The sequence below is a fragment of the Aphelocoma coerulescens genome, chromosome 5 (assembly GCF_041296385.1).
Source record: "Aphelocoma coerulescens isolate FSJ_1873_10779 chromosome 5, UR_Acoe_1.0, whole genome shotgun sequence".
Classification (NCBI taxonomy): domain Eukaryota; kingdom Metazoa; phylum Chordata; class Aves; order Passeriformes; family Corvidae; genus Aphelocoma; species Aphelocoma coerulescens.
The window spans coordinates 21185460-21203977 of NC_091019.1; the positions used below are offsets into that span (position 1 = coordinate 21185460).

At 41.1% G+C, this 18518-nt stretch overlaps 1 long non-coding RNA gene across 1 annotated transcript; it reads left to right on the forward strand.

The window, feature by feature from the left end:
- The first annotated feature begins 191 nt into the window (after nucleotides 1–191).
- Nucleotides 192–18467, forward strand: LOC138111378 (uncharacterized). Its single transcript, XR_011151357.1, has 3 exons — nucleotides 192–280; nucleotides 358–449; nucleotides 14939–18467. It is a non-coding gene; the product is annotated as an uncharacterized lncRNA (long non-coding RNA).
- Nucleotides 18468–18518: the final 51 nt, after the last annotated feature.

Here is an 18518-nt window from a genome sequence, read left to right on the forward strand (position 1 = left end):
CTGTGTATGAATGCTCAGCTGGCTGCCCAGGTGGGAGCAGTTTAATCACAGGGCATTCATTACCTTGCCCACCTGATTTTTTGAGAGCAGTAATGAAGATCATGTGGAAATGTTTAGTGTAAATAAGCAGTATATTCTCTTTCTATCGACTTCCTAACTTTCCTTATTTCATTTACCAGAAGCCACTAATCTGAGCAGACATACACATAGTGGCAGAAGGGCACAGACCCTCTTATCTCTAGATTGCATACCATGGGGTTTTTTGCATAAGTGACTTGCTGTAAGGCTTCCCAGATCGTTGCATTTTTCTGCAAATCCTGGAACAGTTTCTCAGAGCTGGGCTATCTAATATTCCAGGTCTGTCATCTGTTGCTGTTAAGTTCCTGCTCTGTGTGTGGCTGCACCAGGGACTGGCTGAGTGATCTCCCTCACCTTCCTCAAAGGTTAAGGTTAGTACAGATGGAGTAGAAGATTATGGGGTTTCAAGTTTCCTCTAATATGTAAAGTCTACACATTTTGGTACCTCTGCTGCTTATCCTACTCCAGAAGGTAATACTAAATATTGTTTTCCTTTATTTATTACATACATTTGCAAGTGTAAAAGCAGCTTAAAAACCCCCATACAAACATTGCTAATTTTTACTAAATGTTACTTTTCTATTCTTCCTTACAATCTCATTACCTCATCTAGGTAGGACTTTTGATATGTTCCTGTCATTTTTCTTCCAGTGCACTGGTGGAGAGCATATACTCCACTCTATGCTGTCTTTGCTTGCAGTTGTGAAGCATGGGAGTGTGACTAAAAATAGCCAATAGACAGAATTACTGCCCAGTGTAGGAAATTATTTAGGACTGTGTGTGTCCATTTTCACCCAATCTTTATGGTTTCTTCTCTGATTTTTCAGGTGAACTCATGTGGGGCAGAAAAGTTGCTATAGATGGTTTGGCTATTATTATAGGTTTTGCAGTCTTTTTGTGTTTTCCTTTGCTCCTTTGGGGGCTTTATATATCATGAGTAGATGAAGGCCCAGCAGCAGCAGAATCAGAATTCTTGTGCTGTGGAAATTAGGGAAAAGATGCCTGGAGTGTTGTGTGACCACACTGAGAGAGAGGAGGAGAGAGTAATTTATGCCATTTGTAAAGCTGGCTCCCTAATCCCTATAGTTATTAGAGTGATATTGTGGGAGGAAGAGTGGCAAAGCTCAGCTCTGCTCATGGCAGCTACCTCTGGGCTGATTTCCCCTTGTTTATAGGTGCTGTTTCAGTTGCTGTGCTGGGAGCTTTTGTGTAAAACAAGTGGTTATTTTTGATCTGCTCATGTCCTAATGTGGAAAAACCACTGTGCTTATAATATTGTTCATTTTGCTCTCATTAAAACAACCAATCAGCCTGGCTAAGTGAAAGCCAAAGTGTCTTTGTTTTGCACTAGAGCTGGAGCTACCGAGGAACCAGGTGGAGGCATTTGGCATATTTCATGCAGACCACTTCTACTAGCATAAGTAAATAGTTTCTTCATAAATGATAAGCAGTCTCCCTTTACAAATATATTGTATCATGTCTTGCAACTGTAGAGCCAACTTAAAATGAGTTTGGTTTTTTTTTTTTCATTTTGGGTAGCTTGCTGATATAATTAGCTGGAATTAACACTAGAAAGTTTTTTATTTAATGATGCTTTTAGAATCACAGCACTAAATTGTTGTCTGCTGTATGAGGCCTTTGCATCCTGCTTCTGCTTTTTAGCTCAGAACTTCCTGTTAAAATGAAATTGCATTTGCTGTTAGCTGGGAAGTGTTTTAGATGGACTTTCTGAGTCAAACAGTGGGTCAGGATTTTGAATTCCATCTAATTCCTCCTTTCTTCATTCACATCAACCCTGAAATTTGGGTTGATGTGAGGATGCAATTGCACACAGGAGACTGGCTGAGCTCATGTCTTAAAAGCCTGGTTTAGCAGTTTATTAACTATTTTAAAGCACTTAAATTGACGGTTAAATTGTACCTTTAACATTTGCTTTAAGATTTGGAATTACTGCCTTTGATACAAGAGGGAATGATCAGTAATTTTTAATTAATTTAAAATTAATTTTTAATTTTTTTTTTTTTACTGAACCAGATTTGTTAATTACTTTAGTAAGAGTTAAATAAATATATAAGGTGGTAGGGAGACTAATCATCATCCCCAGAATGAAAACTTTCCTGTTGTGTCTAATATAGACTGACCTCTGAGCAAGGTCCCAGTTTTGAGTTCAGGTTTCATCTTCTCCCCTTGGCTGCAACAAGTGAGCTTATCTGCCCATGTCTCTTAAGGTGGTGGGCAGGACAGAGTAGAGAAACTGTGTGTGTGGCTGTTTGAAGGGGATGAGAGGGAGGCAATGGGGCAGAACTATTGCTTTCAGAAAAAATGCACTTTCTCCTTTCCTTCCTTCTGTAGGATTGGCAGAGAGATAGACTTAGCGAGATGAAACCCAAACCCCTGTGTTCCAAGGTGATCCCTGTACATTTTTGAGCACTGTCTGTTTTGGAGCCTAGGACTATGAAATATTTTGGCAGGCTGTGCTCTGTCCTTGGCAAATATATTTATCAAAACTGAGGTGACTTTTCTGATGGCTTCTCCCAGTGCTTTTTGGCAGACCACTAGAAGTTATTAAGTGAATTTTTCAGATGAAAACATGAGTATGTTAAATACTCCTTGCCTTCCCAGATACACATATTAGTATATAATTTGAGCTTCGAGTGTGTGCAGTATTAAACTCATCATGGATATAAGAAGAACTCATCAGAGTGTATGAGAAGCCTTTTCCTTCTCCTTCTCAGGAGCCCTTGGTTGTTAGGGATAACTGCATAGGAAAAAAGGTACAGTGGACAGTGTTCCAAAGAGCACACAGCCTTAAACAGACCTGGCAGACAAAGTGGAAAGAAAAGAGAAAATTACTTTTTCAGTGCCAGGTAGTAAATCTGTCACAAAATCAAACAGGAGCCAGGGTTTCTGACCCTGGCGGGCATCAGGCACAGCATGGCCAGCCGGGCAAGGGAGGGGATTGTCCCGCTCTGCTCTGCACTGGAGTGGCCTCACCTCGAGTGCTGGGGCAGTTTTGGGTGCCACAATATAATAAAAGAGAGAAAAATATTAGAAAGCATCTAAAGAAGGTGAAGAGTCTAGTGGGGAAGCCACACAAGGAGCAGCCGAGGTCATTTGGTCTGTTCAGCCTGGAGGAGACTGAGGGGAGACCTCACTGCACTTAAAACTTCCTCCTGAGGGGAAGGACAGGGGACAGACCCAGATCTCTTTCTGGTGACCAGTGACAGGACCCGAGGGAATGGCCTGAAGTTGTGTCAGGGGAGATTTAGGTTTGATATTAGGAAAAGTTTTTTCACCAGAGGATGTTTAGGCACTGGAACAGGCTCCCCAGGGAAGTGATAACTGCACCAAGCCTGACAAAGTTTAAGAAGCATTTGGGTAAAACACTCTCAGGCACATGGTGTGATTCTTGGGGCTGTGCTGTGCAGGGCCAGGAGTTGGGCTTTGATTATGCTTGTGGGTCCCTTCCAGCTGGGGATATTCTGTCTCCCACCATGTGCTGGCTAGACCCTGCTGTTGAGTTACACAAATCAGAGCAAGCCACAGCAAAGTAGGATCCCTTAATCACCGACACTGTGAGGGTCTTCTCGAAATCACTCACTGCAGAACAGTCTGTTGGCAGCAAATTGGGGATGTGTGCATGTCAAAGTGAACAGAGCACACTGCCATTCTGGTTCTGTGAGAACTGATGAGTCCTTCCTCTCACCACTACACACGGAGGAAAAATGGCTTTGCTTGTAGATATGGAGACAAGTAGTTATACATAGCATGAATGGAAATAGTAATTTGTACAACATGCAATCAGGTGGAGTAAATAACTACTGCAATAAGTCATAGAGTCATAGACAGCTGGATCTTTCAAAGGTCTGAATATTTTCCTAGTGATAATGTCACTGATTATACATTTCAAAGGGAACATAATGGTGGGTTAGTCCTCCTGTCATAAGGTGAATTGTTACTCCTCTGAGGCATCTTCTCTCCATCCCAACCTGGCCTTTCTGCATGTTGTCTGGGTAAGCTGAAAAGACAAAAAAGATCAGGATCTGTAGTGGATCACGTTTGCAAGGCTAACCTTGTGCTTTCTAAACTTGCTTGCGTATGTGCTCCGGGGGATGTACTTCCCTCTTTTGAGACTGACTGTTTGGTCTCTGTGTTTGATGTATGAGTCAAACTGCTGGTCAGCTTTCATTTCCAAGATGTTTTCTTTGTAAGTGAAAGCTTTTTTTTTTTTTTTTTTTCTGCTGACATTCAAGCACTGTTGATGTTCAGGGACCATTGCTGCTTAAAGATTCCACAGGCCCCATTTTGCCACTGACTTGCATGTCTGGGAGCCCATTTGTTTTCAAGGATTTTTGTTGTTTCCAATTAAAACAGAATTTAGCATTACAGCTCAGCTTGATTGCAGCTCTTTTGATGAATCTCAAATGAAAACATAATTCTGCTTCATTTTGTGTTGACTCAGCAAGAACAGGAGGAATCAAAAAAGTAATAATGCCTTTCTCCCATCCTGGAGGAAGTTTAACACCATTATTTGGAACAGAAGAGTAGATATTGGTTCTGCACAATGAAAAGAACAACACTTCCGAGAACAGAGCTATGCCATGAAGTTGTGTAGCTTATCCAGTTTTTATTGATAATGGTATTTTTGTAATAAAAAAGGGTTTTAAGGTTATTTGCACAGGCAGCATTAAATAATTCACTTGGGGCTTTTCTGGAGCTAAATAGTAGCATCTGAAAGAATTTATTTCTAATTTCAGTGCAACCCCAAAATAATGAAAGCTTTGCTTTGTGTGAAGCATTCTACAGTGCAGGTGTCAGGCACATAAATTTGGGCAGTTCCTTCATGGTGATGGGGAGATGTTACTCAGAACTGACTGCAGCCACTAACAGAGCAGGAGAACAGCTTGACTCACTGCACATGAAAATGGTTTTGAATTTCTGATTGTACTGGAGTGGTCTGGAAATGCAGCACTGAAAGCAGCAGCACCTGGTAAGCCCTTGGAGTATCTCCCTATGCAGTGTTTTTCTTTCACTGTAAAACTTTGCTTTCTGCCAGACAGTAAAACCTGTGATACTCAGCTGAAAGGATTCCATTAGTAGCCCATCAAATGTGCATCACCATGAGGAAGGATGTTTGGTGTAGCTTCAGGATTCCCTGTGTCCTGATAAATGTCTCAGTCTTTTGCCATTATTATTGGAATAGAATTTATGGCAAGGCAAACTTGGCTTACCTATGAAGAGACAAGATTATAAAAGAATTAATTTAGAAAGAAGCTGAAAAGCTTATTTTATTTAATGAGTCATGGATTGTTCTGCAGATTATCAGAATAATTCCTTCCTGTGCTTTCCTAAGTAACACATTATTTTTCTTCACGCTGTTTTGCACCTCAAGTGTTTTGTCCATTAAAATGATTCTGTGGTTTGGTTTTGTTACTTTTGCATAAAGAAGCATTTGTAAGCATGTATAGTCAGTATTTCTAAAGACTGTCTTTATAAAATAGGTGTTCAAGCATGGAATAGAGCATAAACAAACCAAACTAGGTGACAAAAAAAACCCTTGATAAATGGAAGAACATTTCATTATCAAATCTGTAATTGTTTCAAGGACTGGCCTTAAGGTCCTACAAAGGAGTTTGAATATTATTTATTGATTTTAAACTTTGTCTCTCTGCAGACCTTACCATTTCTCTGGCCATATGGGCCACTAGTGGAGGAAGGACAAACATCCAGAGAGTTCTGGATAAATGTTAAACCCCCGTTCCTTTAGAAATTGAAATCTGAGCTATTGACATTCTTGTAGGTAAAAAGCTTGGGGGAGGGGGAATGGGAGACAGGACAAGCAGACTGCAGGAGCCTATCACCAAACTGAGTTTTCCATATACAGGAGTTAATACAGGGTTGTGTGTGTGTGAATGACACCAAATGCTGTGGTTGTTGTAATCCCCTTTTAATAAAGGGATTGACTTGCAGTACAAAACGACTTACATATTTCTGCATGCTGTATTATCTGTTCCAGGGGGGTTGAAGCCTTTTGTGTTTGTTAGCCCTCAGTACCTCCTTACTTTATTGCACTAACTGCAGAAATTGCTTTTCTGAAATGTTGTTTGTGGTCATCAAACAGGAATTGAAAGTACTTTGTCCCATACTGATAGCCCTGTAGATGACATGGGTCAGGGAAACATGAGGCTGAGTCTCAGCTAAACCTCTGGCCAAAATGCATCCAAATGGTAGCTTTCTATTTGAATAAATAATGGAAATTTTTAGTGAGTATATTGGTTTTGCAAGTACTCTCTTGGGCCCACATATAAATATTGTGATGGGAATGACAGAGCCCACGTGCTACCCGTGTCAGAGTGGTGTCCCCTGGCACAGAGCAGGACAGGGTATGCACCAGACTGCTGATGTCCCTGCTGAAAGAGCCTCAGGCAGCTGTTTGGTGTTTTGCTTCATTGTGTTTCACCTCAGCACTAATTCCACTATTCTAGTTTTGATTGATCTCTAGGTTTCCATGTGTAGACACAGACTCTAAGCTCCTTATTTCTTTCATTTTTTGGCAAGATCCACATTTTGTTTCTGTGGTGTAATGCCTATCTGACCATTGTTTGATATCTGAGCTTGTCTAGAAAGGGAAATTCAAGTCTGTGTGTAGAGAAGCTGATGTGGCTCTGATTCCTGATAGAGGGGTTTCAGCGTGCCAGCCTCAGGAGAGTGGTGACGCTGTGAAGAGAGGAGGAGGTCTGGTTCCAGCAGAAATCTTGGGCTGAAGAGAAGGGCACAAGGAAGAATTCTGTCATCCGGGAAGGTCTTGCTTCCACAGACAGTGCAGCCAACCACACTGCATGTGATTTCACAGGGCTCCTTCAGGGGGCAGCAGTGCTTGCACTACAGATCTTCAGTGTAAGAGGCAAGCGGGATTTCAGCCCCCTGCGGGTACTCCCTGGCTCCTTTCCAGAAGAAAGGTCCTGAAACAGGAACCCTCATTTGCTGCTGACCATTTTCCCAGTCACCATCTCTTTTACTGTTGGGTACTGTTGGGCCTTAACAGTATGAAAATCTAAAAATCTCAACTAAAAACTTTCCTGGTTTCTCCCAACCCACCCCAAGTTGTACTGGATCTAAAGTGATCCTTCTGAAATACAAGAAGAAGGTAAGCCATCTGACTAGATGACGCCTGTCCCTGTCAGGTAGAAAATGATTTTTCAGAAAATCTTGGGCTGGATACACATCCAGTTTATGCATTTTAGCCTAATTTTTAAGCAAAAGCTGTCTTAGCTAAATGCTTTTAAAAATAATGGAATGGAAAGTCAGAGAGATCAAGTACCAGACATGCTGCTGGTCCTGCTACCTTTCAAACCATTTGTATGTCTCTTTACCTGTAGTGTAGCATTATTAGAGTAGTGTGAATCCTGCTGTGAGCATCTTTCTAATTCCTAAGCTGGCATTTGAAGGCAGGAGAGAGGTGAGCTCTTGTCCTTTAGAGGTAAACCTGTGAAGGCTGGGTCTAGACAACTGGAAGGGAATGTAACTGGGGGGATACATGGGCTGCTTTAAAATTAATGGATTTATTACACAATTCTCCTGCTAGTTTGGGGACATTTGCCTTTATCTCATACTGCTCTCTCTCTGCATATATGTGTGTATATATGTATTAGTAGGAAAAGGTTTATCTTCTGCACTCTGTTTAGAATTTCTCAGTCAAACAGAAGTACTTAAGATTAAGACCTTAATATTTAATAAGCTCTCAATTGTTAGAGAGCAGTGAGCCTGCCAGTGTGAGATTGGGCTGGCAGCTCAGTGGATTAATAGAAACATAGAGCTCGATTTAAAAGCCCTGAATGATAATCTTTAAATATGCTTAGGCATTGTGGCTGTGCAGTTTCCCTGAGGAATCACCATATTCTCTGCTTTAAAAATTTCACTGAAGACTTAACTGAAACTATAGCTCACCTTTGCCTACTGGGAAATCTACTTTTATTCTTGGGGCTTAAATTCCTTCTGTGTACATCTGTACACCCAGAGTGTGATTCCTTGTGGGTTTTCACTTATTACATGTTTGCTGCAGGAACAGTTTTACACAGACTTGAAAAACAAAAATTGCAGAGTTGAGCAACTTTCCTACCTGAACAGAGATTTGCTTAGGCTTTCAAACAAGCAAATGTTGCCATTTGAAAATACTGAAGTGAAAATTACATTGATGCTTGTGATATGTGGTCTCAATAAGATAGACAGAGAAAGTAGGGTTTTTTTTTAAACTCCTGTATGTGAAATTCTCTGGTGCTTTGGGTTCATGTAACCCATTTCAATAGTACTTCATTCTCTGATAGAGATCTGCCTAGTCCCACTGCAATGATAGTGTAGACACAATGTGGTGCATTCTGGGATGTCCTCAGACAAATTGAAAGGCTTGAAAATGATAGATTGCTTTTTCTTATTTTTATAAGAACTTGCCAGTCTTAAAGGTGTCTAGACTTTGAGTTGCATTAGTTGTGTATACATTTCTGGGGATTATCTCAATTTCAATTTAATTTGCCATTTCACTTCATGCTATAAAGCTTTCAAGGAATCTTTAATTTCAGTGAGAACTCACTCAATTAAAATGAAAATGAAATAAGCTTGCATCATCAGCACTGAGAGTGGCAGTATTATCCTGAATTTCTCTTAATACTTCACCAGAGCTGCTTGTGCATGTAAGGCACCAGGGTACTCAGTTGTTCAGCACTAGATCTGACTGTGTAGCTGAACCACCCTTGTGTTCTGTGTAGCTGCACTAAGAAAACTTTTTCACTTGCAGGATACTGTGCTCCATGTAACAGTGACAGAACAGCTCTGACAGATCAGCTGTGATGTGCTGAGTTCTTTTAAACCATAGAATGGGTTGGAAAGGACCATAAAGATTATCTAGTTCCAGCCTCCCAGCCCTGGGCCAGGGACACCTTCCACTAGATCAGGTTGCTCCAGTCCCATTCAGCCTGGCCTTCCAGGGATGGGGCATCCACTAACTCCTCTGAGCAACATGTTCTGGTGCCTCACCACCCTCACAGTCAAGAACTTATTTCTAATACCTATTTCTTCTCCAGTCTGAAAATCCCAACTCTCTCAGCCTGTCCTCATAGGAGAAGTGCTCCAGCACTCTGAGCATCTTTGTGGCCTCTTCTGGACCTGCTCCATCAGGTCCAAGTCCTTCTTATATCAGGAGCCCTAGAGCTGGATGCAGTACTGCAGATGGGATCTCACTGGAGTAGAGAGAGAATCAGCTGTCTCGACCTGCTGACTGCACTGCTTCTCTTTCTGGGATACAAGAGCACGTTGCCAGGTCCTGTCGAGCTTCTTGTCAACAGCATTGAAGTCGTTCTCCTCAGGGCTGCTCTCAATCCTGTATTTGTGTTTGCCCAGCCGGTCAGGATTTCCCTTACTCAGGTGCAGGACATTGTGCTCAGCTTTGTTGAACTTCCTGAGGTTTCAATGGGCCCATCTCTCCAGCCTGTCCAGGTCCCTCTGGATGGCATGCCTGCCCTCCCAAGTGTCAGCCACATGACACAGTTTGGTGTCATCTGTACACTTGCAGAGGGTGACTCGATCCCACTGCCCACGTCACTGACAAAGATGTTGAACAGTGCCAGTCTGAACAGTCCTGGACCCCCAAGGAACACCACTCGTCATTGGTCTCCTCTTGGACTTTGAGAGTGACCATCCAGCTGGTTGCTTATCCACTGAGTGGTCCATCCATCAAACCAGTGTCTCTCCAGTTTAGAGACAAGGCTGTTGTGCAGGACAGTGGCAGATGCTTTGTACAAGTTCAGGTAGGTTATGTCAGTCACTCTTCCCTTATCCACCTCTGTAACCCCATCACAGAAGGCCACCAGATTTGTCAGGCACGACTTGCCCTTAATGAAGCCATGTTGGCTGTCTCTAGTCACATCCTTATTTTCTATGCACCTTAGCATATTTTCCAGGAGGATCTGCTCCATGATTTTGCTGAGCAGTGAGGTGAGACTGATGGGCCTGTAGTTCTCCAGGTATCCCACTCTTCCCATTATAAAAATGGGGGTTATTTTTCTACTTTTCCAGTCAGTGGGAATTTGACTGCACTGCCATGATTTCTCAAATATGATGGATAGTGGCTCAGCCATTTCATCCAGCAGTTCCCTCAGGACCTGCAGATGTATCTCATCATCCTCAGCATTTTTCAGTAACATTTAATATACGTATAAATTCAACACCACTGCTCCCTAAATGGATCTCCTGCAAGGAAGAACTGAAATTTGGAGGATGTAAGAGAAATCAGTGTCTGTACCCCTTACAGCTGTTCATCATCTGAGTATTCCTGTGTCCTTCAATAGCACAGTGAGGCTGCTGCACCTAGGAAGGGAATAGATGGGACTACAGTCTGAAGAGCACAGGAAAGCAGTTGGAACAGGACACAGGGGCTGTTCTGACCGGGCTCACCACGTGTCATGGGATGCTGCTCTATCTTTGTACCTTACAGTGGGGAAAACCAGTCTGCTCAGGTGGTCTCTTGTCCATTTCCAACTTTCTCCCTCAATCTTCATTTATGTTTTTTCCATACCTGTCATTTTTATTTTCCCTTTTCTTCCTCACCTTTCCTGGTTTAGATATTTGGATAAATTGGAGTCCTGTGCCACTCACACCAAAGACTGCTTGCACCGGAATATTCTGGTTTGGAGAAGAACACATGCACATGGATTTTTTGAATGTACATTAACTCTTGATTCCATCAGGAACAAGAGAGTGTGATTTGCAGCAAGCTTTTAATTGTGCCAGTTTTTCCTGTGATAATTCTTCTTTGAAACCTGTGAGCACTTATTTCAAAGGACCTTTTGATAAGATTGTTTTGTGTCAGGGTAACCAGCTGTGGTGCACAGTCAGGAATAAGAAGGTGTTTAATAGAGAAGAACTTCAATGCACGGACTTCACAGGGAGATTTAAAACTTCAATTTTTATTAGCACCAAATATCAAGCAAGTTCCATGACAACAAGCTGTACTTCCAAGCTGGTGAGCTACTTTGTTTAGGGAAAGTGAGTTAGTAATTATATGACACATCAATTCAGTCTATGTACTCTCTTGTGTTTGCATTTGCAAATCCACAATTCCTTCTGTTGTGCACAGGTCTGAGTTCACAATTTCTGTCCTTCCCCAGAAAGTAGGAGTGTTTTCAGTCATGAGGTTTTGAGGCAACTCTGCCCTTGAGAGACCACATAGTGTAACTTAGCTGCTCACCAGAATAGTCAAAGCACCTCTGGCTTCTAGGGGGAAATATTACTATTTCTAACATATTTCTGTGTCCAGTTCCTGCAGCTGAGCTTACAGCAAGAACAGTTTACCCAAAGAGCTTGACTTACACTTCCATACAGCCTCCCTGTTCAACTAATGCCAGCATGGCTTTCAAATGAAATTAATACAGAAGGCCATTGGTGGGGAAGGAGGGAGGCTGTGTGGTGTTCTGAGGTTATGACAAAGCTTTTGGTGACTTTGACTGTGGTAAGAGACCTGGTATTGGATTACAGAGTGAGAGGTGGGGTTCCAAAGAAGCATTAGAATTGGCACCATGCAGGAGTGCTCTTTTCCTGGAGTATTTGCAAATGCTTCATCCTAACAGTTTGTGAATAGCTCTGACTCCCTTAAAGGAGGGAGGGTGTTTATTCCTAAAGAAATGAGAGCCTGAAAATGAGAGAACTGAGAATTACACAAACACACGTTTACACTTTTTTTTTTTTTTTTTGATAGAAGTTATCTTGGGCACTTGGGCTGCCACAGTACAAACTGTGGGGATCCATATGCTGTCCCAGACACCTTGAAAGTGTGTGGGTCCAGGTGAGCATTTCAGAAGAACAAAAAAGGCATCATTTCTAAGATGAGGCATTTTTTTACCTCAGTATTCTGGGTGTTTATCATTCAAGCTGGAATATAATATCAGAATCTGTTAATTGCATCTGTGGCTGATACAATAACACTGAGCAAGTTTCCAAGTAAACTGGGTTAAAAAAAATGGAAAAAGAATTCCTGCAGCATTGGTCTGTCTGGAGAATACTAAACAGCTAGTGACAGTTCTGCTTGATAACAGTGCTTGTCTAGCCACTCGCAGGCTTGCATCAAGGAACCAAGGACATTCAGAGCAACTCAGATTCAGTCACTACTTAGGTCCAGAACCAAGGTTGCATGAATTACTCAGTCAAAGTACTTATTCTGCTCTGTTCTGTACAGTCTGTGGTCTCCTAACTCAGTATCAAACCTGAATTTTGTCAAGCCATGCAACATGTCTTATCATTGGGCACTAAAATTTATGCAATACAAACAACTGAATCCCCTCCACATTTGACAGACTGGGACTGTGACTGACCAAGTATTGTTGTGTGCAGAACAGCAGATTTAAATGGTAGAGGTGGAAGGGGCTGGAGCAGAGACGGACTTTAGCTTTAGGGCCAAAGAAAGGCATTTGTGGAAGAGGGAGATGCTGAGGTGCATCTGAATAGACTTTGAGAAGCCAGTTCCTGAAATCCCTGTATTTCTCCAGTAATTTTTAGTTAATCTTCAGGATAAATGCTTTACACCTGGAACTCTTGTCACTGTCCATATGAGACACAGACACATAACCAATGCATGTAACAGTTGGGGGTTTTTTATGCTGTACTTTGCTTTCTATACAGTTTTGTTTTCTATGTATTTAACTATATATGGTCATATGTTTTGTTGCCTGTGATTTAAATTATACTTTGTAATAGCAATGACATGGGAATATAAGGGAAAGTTTATAGTGAATAATTATCCCATCCTTTCAAATTATTCTTTAATTCCAAGTACAGGGAAGTCTCTGTTAAGCAATTCTGTCATAACAGAATGTTCTGCTCTGCCTAAATGATTTCTGCATAAAACATACCAGGGATCTGCTTGAGAAATCAGTTCAACTGATCAGCTATTTCTTCATTAAAACCCTAAGATGTAGGACTTCTCTTCAGCTAACACACACTGGTGTAGATTTGGTAGTGAACATTTTCTGGCTGTTGGAGGGAGGAATGTAAACTGAGCTGGTTTTGCAGGTCAACAACCCCCAGGATTTCTAGTGAACATACAGTATTTCCAGGGGGAAAGAGTTTCTTGCAGGGGGAGACAAGGAAGCAAGGCCTAGGGTAAAGTGACCTACCATAGGCAACTAATGGGATTTCAGAAAAACAGCCTTTCAAATGGCATTTGCCAGATGAGCTATTAATGACAGATTCCTTAGTTTGGGGTTTTTAACATGGTAAGAGAAGAAACACAAGACTCTGTTTTGCACTTTTGATGTGTCAAGACAAAAGCTTGGATGAAGCTTCATAAGCTCCCCTTAAGTCTCTTTGAAAATTATCACTATGCAGACAGAAAGTACTTTGTATTCCACAGCCAGAATAATCAGCTAGGCCCAATATTTCCAGGTTGTGTTAAGTGTACTTTGGAAAAATAGCAGGATGTCAGGTGAAATACTCGTCTAGTTGTTGATTAAAGTAAGAACAGCTCTGTCTATGCCAACATGTAGTTCAAAAGCAAAGACAACTGGGATAGCTACTGGGAGAAGGTACACTGGACTTAGTTGTTTGAAACAGTGGGATCTTGAAAATCAACAGAGTACTCAATTACCCAGGGTTAAGCTTTAGTGGAAAGCCAAATTAAGCTTTAAAGGTAATACTGCTGCTCTGAGCCCATATATTTCTGTAAGCATCATTAAGTTATCGTTCCTGAAGTACAGAACCAGTAGTGAGTAAATGAAATTGAAAGGCAACATGTTAAAATCCATGTAAGAAGGATTCTTTTAAATGCAACTTGAAGAAATTGTGAAATTCACTGCTACACTGCAAGACTTTAATCTCTTACATGAAGTCAGAAAGAGATTAAAGATAAATGTGGTTAATGAGACCATTTAGTGGTGCACTTAATGGGATGAAGACAATTCAAATAATGTAAACATCTCTACTAAACTGAGGGAGCTGTAAGAATGTTCCACCAAAGGTGTGGGTTATCCCTTATGATGCTTCCTGCAACAACCTCTAAAACCTCTGGGTCTCTACTTCTCCCATTACACTTTCAATAGTACACCTGTGTTGTTGTTCAGAATGCACAGTTTAGAGGCAATTTCACTTGTGAAGCTGTTTGACCTGTAGGGTACAACAAATTGTATTAAAGCAGGCAGTGTTAGACATGACTGCAGATAACATAGCTGGCTAACCAGACATTCTAATTATCTGACACAGTACAACTTCCTAGTTGTTCCATTTCAACACATCCTGGTGTTAATTTTTCAGGTTTGTCTATGTAATTTCTGGATGTAAGCAACTACCTCAGAAAAACAGGAGTCCTTTTGTTTCAAAGTTATCAGTAACAGACAAGTTGTAAACAGAAAATAATTGGATTTGGGTCTGAGTATTTTTTTTAACACTGAACCTGATCTCCCAGTAGTTTCTGAATTGTTATCAACTACCACATAATTTCAGGTTGCCCACCCTTAAGAGGAAAGAGGGGTGTAAATTTACCTGGGAATAGGTAAGCCACTTAAATAACATTAATAAAAACAAATCCGTACAGAAGTAGAGGTGAAATCAAAGGTAATGAGACATGGCAAAGAAGTAGAACACTGTGGGGTTTTGTTAAATTGCATAGTGTGTGTGTGTGCACTTGCACAGTTGCACACACACACATCTTTGAGTCTGTATAGAATCACTGTTTAGCTTGTAGTGCAGTTGCTTATAAAGAATACAAAAGACATTCTGTTGTAAACTTTAAAGAATATTTAATAACTTTTAAAAAATAAAATGTATACTTTAAATTTTGTTCTTTATATGAATGCACAAAAATGTACCATTGTAATTGCAGCAACAAAATCCAAAGACCTGAGGAGACCTGCCCACTGTGGTAAGATACCAGTGACAAGGGAGGAGAATTCACAATGGAATCCAAACAAGGTTTCCCATGGCAAGTCCCAACGTGTTTTCTAACTGTCTAACTCGGTATCTATGAAGATCCTTCACACTTAGCAAATTCTTGCAGATAAATTAAAGAGTAAATAGAGAGCCTGGGTTTAAAATAAATGCCACAATCAACTGCTGGTTTCTGTTGCTTACCTTTGGTGCCACATTTATAGCACAACACCGAAGCCAAGGGGTAAATGAAAGGCTGTGACTTTGTCCATGCTGACAACCTCCTGTCCTACCCTGGGAAGGTGTAAAAGGCAGCCCAGAGCCACGTGTGCTCAGTGTGACCAGTTTGTGTTAGTTTGTGCAAAGTGAGGGTTTGGGTGGATTCCCATAGCAGCCCTATTGCTGATGCAAGACAGAGTATTTTTACAGCTTCGGTGCAGTTCCTTCCTCTCCATATTATGAAACCAACAATGCTGCATTTAAATACATATTATTAAATGGAAGAATAAACCTTTATGAGTTTGTTTGATTTGAAGGGGAAGACCAAAGAACTATTCATAGAACAGAAGCTGGAGTGAATTTCAGTGATTGTGCACTGTATGATGAGGAGGTAAGTAATTCTGTTGTACAAATAGTAAGATTTGGCTGCCAGTGATAGTACCAGAAAATAAACCTTATTCTATTAAATATGTTTTTTGGGTTTTTTTTAGTAATTGTGAAAATGAAAAGCAAAAAGTATATTGGACTGAATCTAAAAAGCTAAATCCTGATGCTGCTGAATTCAGTGGGTTCAGCCATATGCCCTGTGCCTTCATATCTTATTATTAAGCAGAAACAGAAATGAGAATAAACTAAGAGTGCTCCTTTATTGCCTTTGGTTCTGTCTTTAATTTAAATGTATTAAGTCCTCCTTCATGTTTAAAGATAAGATGTCAAAATAATATAAAAGACTTTACTAAAAGTGACAAGACACTAATAGAAGCAATTGGAATGACTTCTGTGTTGCTCTGCCTGCATTCACTATCAGCAACCTTTCAAATGAATATTATGTACTACAGGTTACGTATTTATAATCAACCAGTTTAATGTGAAGTTCTATGTGTTAAATGGAACTGTCCTTTTTTGTTTTGTTGTGGGGGTTTTTTTGTTAAAGACTGTTGCTGTTACACATCACAAAATCTTCTGACCTTGTCAGCAGAGAAAGGATGCAATGCTCTTAAGAAAATATGGTAAGTCTGAGGCTTGTTACATGCAATATGTTCAGAGGTTTGAAATTGGATTGTGCTGGTAATGCTTGTAAGCACTGTAACATCTGTTTGGTCTATGTGGAGAGAGTTAATAACATCAAATATACAAAATAGTCCAGTTCAAATTGTGAACAAGTTGCAGTAGCATCTCAGTTGGTAGTGGAAGGATAGTATTTAAAAAAAAATTACTAGCAGCAATATGTGCTCTGGGGTTTTTTTTGTTTGTCTGCTTGGGGTTTTTTTGGGCTGTTTGTGGTTTTTGTTTTGTTTTTTTTTCCCCTGTGTGTTTTTGTTGCAGTGACTGGGATTTATGAAATGGGTGTTGCTTACACTCCCTTTAAATACTTGTTTTTGAAAACCAAGGCAGTTTATCTTGTAAAGACACCTAAACTGTGAAAAATAATTAGAGGAAACCACACAATATGACTTGTCTCCAGTCTGCTTCTCATATTTTGTTTCCACTGAAGCTTTAGCTGAAGTCTAGCAGTGTTCTCTAAGAATTCAGCACATATTACTGTAAGACTCACAGGGGAGGGGTTTGTGATCTCTCTTTTCCCTACACCACCATCAAGCAAATTGGAGAGTTGCTCTCTGTGGGAGTTCTGCACAATGGTTTGCTCCCATCAACTGAACCATCATCAGCCTGCTGTCTGTGTTAATTTTTAATGGCAGGGATCACTACAGATAGACTTGTCTACCTTTTATCTGTCTCAGAAAAAAAATCAATGTTTTATGAATGTATTCATCACTCTGTCATGCTGCTTTTCAGTGGTAGAAACTCTGAGTTGTCAGCAGAAGCACCCCTGTGTACAAACCATAAACCAAGGCAAGAACTAATGGTACAGCTAACCTGGAATTGTGCCAGTGCAGGTTAAGAAAAGAACAGAGAGAGGGGAAGGAACAAACTTACACCATCTTTTGCAGAGCAGGACAGTCTGCAGGTCAGCCTGGGCTCAAGAAACAGCGAGCATGGAGACTGTGGTGATTGCAACACCCCTAGTGAGCCTCTTGCATGGAGTACAGGGCACCTGTGTGTGGGCTACTTGTTCAGCTTGGTTAACACTTTTCAGGGCTTGTTTGCATGACAGTAAAATCCTTTAGTGGTGAGGAGGTTGCTGTGATAGGGATTGGGAAGCCACATAAAATGCACACAAGTAATACTTTTTACCTTAGCCTGCAGAGCTAAATGCCCCATGGGGGTAAGATTTAGGAAGATACTTGCTCTTTTAAACACCAGACTGTCCTAAGCAATTCCCTAGAAAATATGGAGTAGCTCATGCCTGAGAGTAAGAAGACAGCAGGAAATCAGCAGAGAGACAAAAAAACCCCCCAAACCTAAGGAGTGAGAGTGAATCTGTCAAATAATGCAGGTCCAGGAAAAGGGTTAGTTAAGGGTGTAAAGGAGATTGTTTAACAGGCTGGGGGTTGGCAAGTCCAGCTTTGTGCTGGAAATTGCCTTTAAATCAAAGCACGCAAAATGTCACTGGTAGCTGACACCTGCTGTTGTAAGCAGGGTAACTTTCTATATGAGCTTGATGCATGCTTCCAGTCTGCAGGCATGGCTGCACTGAACTTCCTGGGAAACAGGGCTCCATGATAATCTCTCTGCTCTGAGTGTCAGTGGCTGAGAGCTCCTCAAAGGCTGGCTGAAGGGAGGAGGCCATCTGCACTGCTCTGTTTGCTGTTCCCTGCTGTGTCCTTTCCCTAGGGTGCTTCAGCTTCTCTCTGTCACATATGCACTAGCTGGCACTGTTTGCTGGCAGGGAATTATTTGTTTGAACAATAGGATACATCTGATTCTTGACCTCATCACCAGAAGATGGGCATAGGAGGGTACTACATGAATTACTTCCGTTATCAATGAGTGGCTGTTCCCTGGCTAAGGAAAGTTACAGTTTTGATTTCTGCACATTTCTATGATTCTGTGGTATGCCAGAAGGTGTGGATTATATTCTAGCCAGCAGCTAGGTGAAGGAAAATGCATCTGAAAAAGAGCACTGAGAAGTGACTCCAGTTCTAACAGAGACTGATGTGTCTTGGCTGTTGTCAGCGTGCAGCTGGGAGGAAAAAAAAAAGCTAAGCATAAAAGCATATGAAGTCTTAATAACTCTCAGAAAAATGAGCAATGTGCAAAAGACTTTTCCTCAGCAAGGCAAACTCTATCATACCTGCAGATGATGTTATCCCAAAGTAAATTAATGAAATAGTGACATTCAGGGGAGGAACAGCTGACAGCTTGGTACACATTTTCAAGGGTGGAAATGAGTGATACTTTTTGGCAGACTAACT